Here is an 8,185-nt window from a genome sequence, read left to right as displayed (position 1 = left end):
ATGGCTACGCATGAACCGGATCTAGCCACACTGCGATGGATATAGTAGTACTAGTAATCAAGCATTTCTCACTTTAATCAGTCAGTGAGTGTAAGATAAACAATTACTTTTTCGACGACAAAGGGTGGATTTTATTGGCTCAAAAGAAACATCAAGAGAATACAAACTCAAATAGCACACACCCGGCCTCTGCATAACTAAGATGCACACAGCCAACACCAGCACACAAAAAAAACACGCCGACAAATAGCAAAGTCATATAAGACCAAAGCTATGCGTAGGCAAGGAAAAAAAGAAAATTCAAGGCGACCAAATCCGTAATCGACAAACTACAACAATGATCATATCAGCACCAACCATCTCATGACATCACCCAGACGACGAGGTTCTTCAACAACAACGCCTTCAAGAAGGAAGTGACGCTCAAGCATCGCCGTCGCCGGATCCCACCACCAAGGCAAGAATCTAGGTTTTCACCCTGAAGAATCAATCCGAACATGTGCGAGCAATGCCTTCAACAAGGTAACGATATAAAATATCGCCATTGCCAGGTTTAACCAGCTCAGGTCAGACCTAGGCTTCCACCCCGGAGCTCACGACTGGGTACTCAAGTAGCACCACCATCGAAATCACAAGTGTTGTCGCCACCACTTTTCCGCAATCCCAGCAGCACTGCATGTCGCCCCCCGCCGCGCATCCATCCCTCTGCGTCAAGTCATCGTCCACAATTTGCAGGTCACAGGCAAGTCCGTGAGCCGTAGCTTCGTCGTCTGGGCGCCGCCTGCGAGGAAGTTCACTACCTTGCCGCCGCGGTCCACTTCCGAGAGAGCCCGACGAACGGCACATACCATGCCATGAGCGCCAACGGCCAAAGCAGTCGTCGTTGTGCCGCACCGGACCATTGGTGGCGAGGACGCACCGATAGTATCCGTCGCTGCCACCAGGGGACGCTGCGCACAGGGATCCCGTCGACGGTCAATGGATGGTTTGGTGTGGAAGGGCGTGAGCACTTGTCGATCCGGTTTTTTCGGACATGACCAAAGCTAGTAGCCGCAGTTGAACCTCCGCCGGCAGGCCTCCGGTCGATAGAGGACCAGATCGGGCCGGTCAACCAGGCAACGTACACCACACCCGTGATCGAAACCACCGTTGGGTCGCCAGCCTTGGGAGCGCCAGATCTGGGCGGAGGACTCGCCATAGCAGCCGCCCAACGCCGTAGTCTTCACCGAGAGTGGTCGCCTTGCCTGGCGGGCAAGCTACACTCAGCCCTGCCGCTGCATATCCAGCAAGCCAGGGACCCGAGAGCCAAGCCGGGCACACACCAGACGCACGCCGTCCACCACATAGCACCAACCGACGGAACGCCCCGCCGCCATCATCACCGGAGCCTGCCAAGCTTCGCTGGCTGGCGCCTCTGACGGCGGCGAGACCAGGGGAGGGCGTGAAGGATGAGGGATTTGCCCCCCCCCCCCCCCCCCCCCGAGTCGCCAGGGAGAGCGACGCGGGGGCCGTGCCTCAAGATAAACAACTCTATGTCGCTCCTCGTCGGATCCCATCAATAGAAAGGCAACGCGCCCCGTTTGCCTCCTCCGCAGGCCCAAATGGTGCTAGCTTGGCTTATTGAAATGATCATTGAGATGGCAGGTACAACTGTTAATTAGTCGGGCCAGATAGTGGGAGAGACAGATAGGTTAACTGATAACTATCTTTAGTAGTACTATATTGAGTACGGTGTGTGCTCTCCCAACCTATTGCAGGCAGAAAGCACGTCACGTCATTGCGGCTGTTTAACAACTACTGGCTAGCCCGGCCAGGCTCCACGCGCTAGTGCATGCTCGCTCTAGGGGTGATCTGTATTTCTGTACTACGTTGTAGCTGCATGTGCAGTGGATTTGATAATTAACCTGGGTGGTGGTTAGGTCATGAAATGGACGTACGTGCATGTATTCATGCTGCCCTCAACGTGCTAGCCCTCTAAAGTGCAGCCCAAGATAATCTATTTAAGTCGGGTGCGTCTTATACTAAGTGGAGAGGGCTTCAAGATTAGGCTATTGTTAGTAGTAGTAATATTTGACCACTCAAGCTAACCAAGCAAGGCAGCAGTATGGTCTATCTTCTTGGAGAGGTTAAGTGCACTGATATTATTCTACAACACACCCTCTCGTCAATTGACGCTAGTAGCTACTAGGTGTACTACATTATAGTTTCCTATACTTTTGGAAGAAATATTTGGCTGTACCGAAAGCTTTTTCGTGCATATCTGTAAGCAAATGTTGCATAAGGTATGGGCGTATGGCCACGGTTGCTATGGTATTAGTTAAACTGATCAGTCATTTTCAGATGAGTCAATTACACCACTAGTTCTATAATTTGGCATGAATGGTCACTTTAGTACTACAACTAGTGGTGTACATTAAAGTGGTGCGAGAACTTGGCTTTGCGATGCAAATACGGTGCAATCTTGTTTGTATACCTCAACAGCGTTGACGTTGTGTGCAAGCGTGGCGTGGGGCTCGTTTTCGGTGACTGGATGTTGGACAGGGGGAGTGTGGCCTGCTCTTTTTCCAAGAAAAAATACTTTGCTTTTTAATTTTTCGCGTACAAATAGTGCTGGAGCATAAATTATGTTGAGGAAAAACAGTACTGGCGGAGTTTCAACCGCGAACAAACAGGTAACCCGCGCGTGCTCCTAACCAAAATACCCGATGACGATTCGTGCAGAATTCAGATAATTACTACCAGAAACTGAAATATTCCTGTGAGCCCAAACCCGACAAGAAAATAGGGTTTACCGACAGGGAAAGTATTTCCTGTCGGCCAACCGTCAGGGTTAGCCGTCAGGGATAGCTTGACAGGGAAATTTTCATATGCCTGTCGGCCAGCTGACAGGAACATTATTCCTGTCGGTTTTCATTGTTTCCCTGACGGTTTTGGCCTCACGGGGATACATAGTCGTCAGGTTTGGCAAACCAGGTAAATTGCATATCCCTGTCAACATAACCGCCAGGAAAAAATGAATCCAATGGACAAAAAAAAAATCTTAACATTGATGGTCTAAGACATAGCCATTTCATTACTCTGAATGTTTAGAACAGAGAAACATCACTATCAATAGCTTCCATCAACCATAGAGTTACAAATTCATATACTTTGGATACAATTCCATCGAACTTGCATACATGAATCAAAGGACAATGAAAACAGAGGTGCAACATCTAAAAACACTAGTGCATCAACTAAATATTCACAGCGTGAGACCTCTTTTCATAATGTTTTGTTACAGCTTAAGTTGCAACTTATGAGTCATGTATATATCCTTTTGCACAAACAACGTAAATTAAAAAATTTAACACAAATGAAAAAGGTGCAGCCAAATAATAGGGGCTCGAACCAGCAATCTGAAGCTTTTAACGCATATGCGATTAACCATAATAGCTGAGGAAATTTTCTTATTAAAATGACTAATGTATGTTACTAAAAAAAGACTAATGGCTTTTATATTGAAGACCACTTTTACATATATACTTTAGACTATAATTTTTTACTTATAAGTGTTACACATGTTTTTTTCGTTAATCCTAAGTATTTTATTTCCTAAAGGTAGATAAATGTTTTTGAAAACATGAAAACGTTTAATACTGCAAGAATATTTTATTAAAAACGTGTGTATTTAAAATTATATATTTATATATATTTAACAGAGGTAAATTATTTAAATAAATGTTCATATAATTTTCTAAATATTTAATGTAGTTTTAAAACTGTTAAATAAATTTAAATAAATGTTCATATAATTTTATGTTTTCACATTTAAAAAAATATTTAACCTTTCTAAAATTATATGTACAATTATTTAAATTTATTTTACCATGGTTAAATGTATTTACATTTCTAAAGAATATAAATGTTGCCTCAATATAAAAACCATCAGTCTATGTAAAAAGCAATACTCGTCGGGTCTGTTGGTTTGCACTCTGGGGATACCTGCAGGAGGTCGCTGGTTTGAAGGACCTTTTTTGTTCTGAGTGACTGATTTATCTCGTATGCTTAAAATGTGCAGTTCGTTGGTTCGAACCCAGTCAGTAGTTGTTTTGGTTAGGCGCGCGTGAGGGTTATCTGCCCCGTAGGTATTATTGTTCCTCTTAATGTAATTTTTGCTGTTCCTGACAGGTTGGCCTTCCTAGGGCATTTTGTGCGAAAAAATAAAACCGAAGCTTTCTTTTTGCGAAAAAGCAGGACACATGACCTGTCCGTATTGCTCGGTCACTGACAGCTGGCCCCAAGCCACGCTGGCACACCTCATCAGTGGCGTAGACGTATACAAATGAGGTTTGCACTGTATTCGCACCACAAAGCCAAGTTTCTGCACCACTTCAATGTATACCACAAGTTGTAGCATTAAAGTGACCTTTAACGCCAAGTTCTAGCATCGGTGGTGTAATTGACTCTTTTTAGATGTACTAACAAATTGGGATTAAGACGAACATGTCAACGGGTGACGGTGACAGTGACATTAGTGAGGTACTTCCTCTGTTCCAAAATAGATGACCCAACTTTATACTAAACTTAGTACAAAGTAGAGTCATCTATTTTGGAACGGAGGGAGTAGCTTGCTAGATCTTTGTTCTATGGTAATTTAAGGAGCTTCACAATACTCTGGACTAAACTCAGGTCCTTTTCCCCATATGCATGCATGACGGCGATAGCAAGATCTTGGATAGCTTCCGTTTCAAAATCTATGCTCAGTCAACGTTCCAAAAAGGTAAACTATGGCCCGTCACGGATACTACTCCAACATGGAGGACTTAATTTATGTCGGACCGGCGAGTCAAATTTTCATGCACATCAAACTTGCGTATGTTTGACCAATAGTATAAAATAAAATATCGACATCTACAATACAAAATAAATAAAATATAAAAAAATTTACGTGATAGATCTATGGGCATCTCCAACGTTGACCCTCAAGCCGTTCGCATACGTATGGACCACGTGGTCCGAACGTGTTGTGTCATCCAAAGCGGGCCTGTATCGGTCCGCCGAGCGGTCCGGCCGTATTTTTTCCCGCAAAGTTGGGAGCGTCTTGGTCGGGGCTGTGTGGCGGCGGCGATGTCCCTTAGTAGGAATAATGTCTCCCACGTTATACCCCCGCCCCCATGGTGTGTCTAGCATAGTCGGAGGGCGTGTGGAGGTGTGTCTCCGTCGGATCTCGCGGGATTCAGTCGATGCTGGTCTTCGGTGGATCTGTTTGGATCCGGTCTTCGTTCGAGTGTTTACAGGTTTGATCCTTCTGATCAACGAGTTTCTTCATCAGTGATGGCTGCTACTCTAGTGCACTGGTCCTATGGGATCTTAGCACGACGATTTCCTGACTGTCTACTACAACAATGTTTGCCCGGCTTCGGAGAGGAAGGAGCCATGACGGCAGCGCGCTTTCGGCTCGCTCCAGTGCTTGTAATCGTCGCTAGGTGGTCTGTGGACATGGTTGTAATTTTTATTACCTCTGGTGTTCTTGTACTACCATGATTGAAAATGAATAGATTGGAAGTTTCTCGAAAAAAAGTTGGGGTGCTTTGCCGGAGTCCGGACAGCAACCACGTAGTACTCCACCCTCCCCCCCGGTCCCGTTTTCTTCCATCCGTCCCTTCTCCCCCCTTGTTTTGCACCCGCACCCTCCTCCGCCGCTGCTGCCGTTGTACCTCTCCGGCCGGCACACATGCATTGCCGGACCTCCGCAACTAGAATCGGTGCGCCCACTCGCCTTTTATGATGACGTCGTCCACCCAGGACCCTTCCGTAGGCAGTACACTCCGCCCCTGTCGATGTCGTCCATGGGGGACACCATGCCAAGTAAGTGTTTGGTCAAATGCCATTAACTTGTTGTCAAACGTCATGTCATGTTTCAGAGTACGAAGTAGGTACTCGACCATAGATGATCAATTGTTGTGCGACGCATGGTTGGCCGTATCCATGAATTTCGTAGGCAGGAGCAAGGGGGCTGGGGGGGGGGGGGCTTCTGGCAGCGCGTGCGTGATTCGTTTCACGTGCGAAAGCACAGTGCACCCTACGACATGCATATCAATTGCAATGTGAAGTCGTTATCGTATCGATGGTACGCCATCCAGACCACCGTCACCAAGTTCTGTGGCGCGGTTGATATGCTAGAGGCAAGGTGGCCATTGCGCGCGGCAACCAAGGAGATCGTAAGTTTTGTTTCTTCTTGCTTAATTTGTTGATTGATCGACAATGTTGCTCTACACATTGTGTACCCCGTATGCGCTGTCGTGATGTACCACAGTATAGGCGACGGCCATTTAGGTACACACTGTTGGATGAAGCTGAAAGGACAGTATGTGTGGGATGACATGATCCGTTCATGAAAAACTTGTTAAATATCCGATTAATCTCGTTGAATTTGAACTATTATTGTACTAGACTTATTTGTATGCTATGTATGGATGATTTGTGCTATTTTCTATCTGAACTTTGATAAAATCCGTCGTGTTTGCATAAATTTCATCCGTTAGTTGAAACCCGGCTTGAAATGTATGCGTGCGGCGTTGGACGGCCGTCTCCCGCATCCGTGTCTGCAGACTGGTCCTTCCTGTCCGCGGACGGATGCTGGAAAAAGTTTACGGGTCAGCGTTGGAGATGCCTTAATGATACAAATTTGGTACTTCAAATGTTGCTATTTTTTTTTCTAAAAACTTGATCAAACATGAGCATATTTGACTTAAAAAAATTAATACACCTTACTCTGCAGGCTGCAGCTGAGAACAAATTAAAAGAAACAATATTCCCATACACGGAGCATATGCGCTTCCCTGAATAGACCTTACGTGGAAGGTCCCTGTCGAGTGTGACTGAATACTCACGGCTCAATCCGGGGCCAGCAAACGTACAAAAAAAAATCACGTGGACGTGGCTGCTCGGTTCCACAAAAGACAACGGTGGGTACCAGCATTTGATTTTTTTTCAAGGAAACGCAAATTGCGTATCATAGCTTTATAGAAGGAGAGAAAATTAGTACATGACATCTACCACTCGCTGCGAACAACGAGCGTAGCACAACACCACATCCGGCTATCCTCAGGACAGCCACACACAACAACACAACTACAACACGGAAAAACCTGCCCAAATCCGAAACACCTCGCCGCGTCTTGATCGACGCCGAACACCTCCGAAGAACAGCAACTCCAACTTCCTTTGGATTCATCCGCGACGACCATACATAGCGCCGGAGGTGAGCGGCCAGGGCCACGACGAACACCGGAGGAGCGCCAACAGGAAACTCAGTCTCCTCGCACGATGCTCCCAACAGAGAAACGACGTCGCCGACGCCGCCATCATGCCGCTCCAGAGGACCAAGGCTTTCGCCCGGAGACAACTGCCAACACCAAGCACGAGGAAGATGGCAACACACTCGACATCGCCTCCAGAGAGGGGAACGACACCCGCGGGTGCCATCGACGCCGGCCGGCCAAAACCGGGCAGGATTTTCATCCGTAATGTTGCGCATCTCCAGTCCGACGAGGTACCGGGCATCACCGTTCCTGAAGCCTCGCACCGCCGTCACCGTAGCAGATCCGCCGAAGCCGCGTCGCCGTGGTCCAACACCACCCGCACTGCCGAGAGAGCGCGAACCAGACCTCCACCAACATCGCCGTCGAGAAGCAACCACATCCTCCAATCGGAGCAAAAGCCAGATCCGCTCCATCGGCCTTCATCGACCGTGAGACTGCCGCCAGATTGGATCTGGCCCGCCCCTCCAACCTCACTCCGGCGCCATCTCCACCGGGGCATCGCTGCGATCCCCTCACACGGAGGCGGCCCGAAGCCCGCTGCACGCCAGGACACCTTCCTGGCAGTGCCATCTCGGCGCCGCCGCCCCCATGGCTGATCCAACGCCGCCGCCACCGCCGATGCTGGCGCTCCACCTGCAACCACCAACCAGAAGTGCTCCTCGCCAGGATCCGGTGAAAGCCCTCGCCTTGCCCCCGCTGTGCCTCCAACCGAACCGCGAGCCCCCGCGCCGCCCGCGAGAAGAACGCCGCGCCAGACCACGCCCGCGCCTAGCACGCGCTCCGCCACGCCGCTCGCGCCAAGACCGAACACCCCAGCCTCCGCGCCGCCCTCCAGACGCAGCTCCCTCACGCGAAGGAGGTGCGTCGGGGCGCGCCAC

This window comes from Triticum aestivum, chromosome 1D (assembly GCF_018294505.1).
Source record: "Triticum aestivum cultivar Chinese Spring chromosome 1D, IWGSC CS RefSeq v2.1, whole genome shotgun sequence".
NCBI classification, from domain to species: Eukaryota; Viridiplantae; Streptophyta; class Magnoliopsida; order Poales; family Poaceae; genus Triticum; species Triticum aestivum.
Note: the sequence above shows the minus strand (reverse complement) of the source record.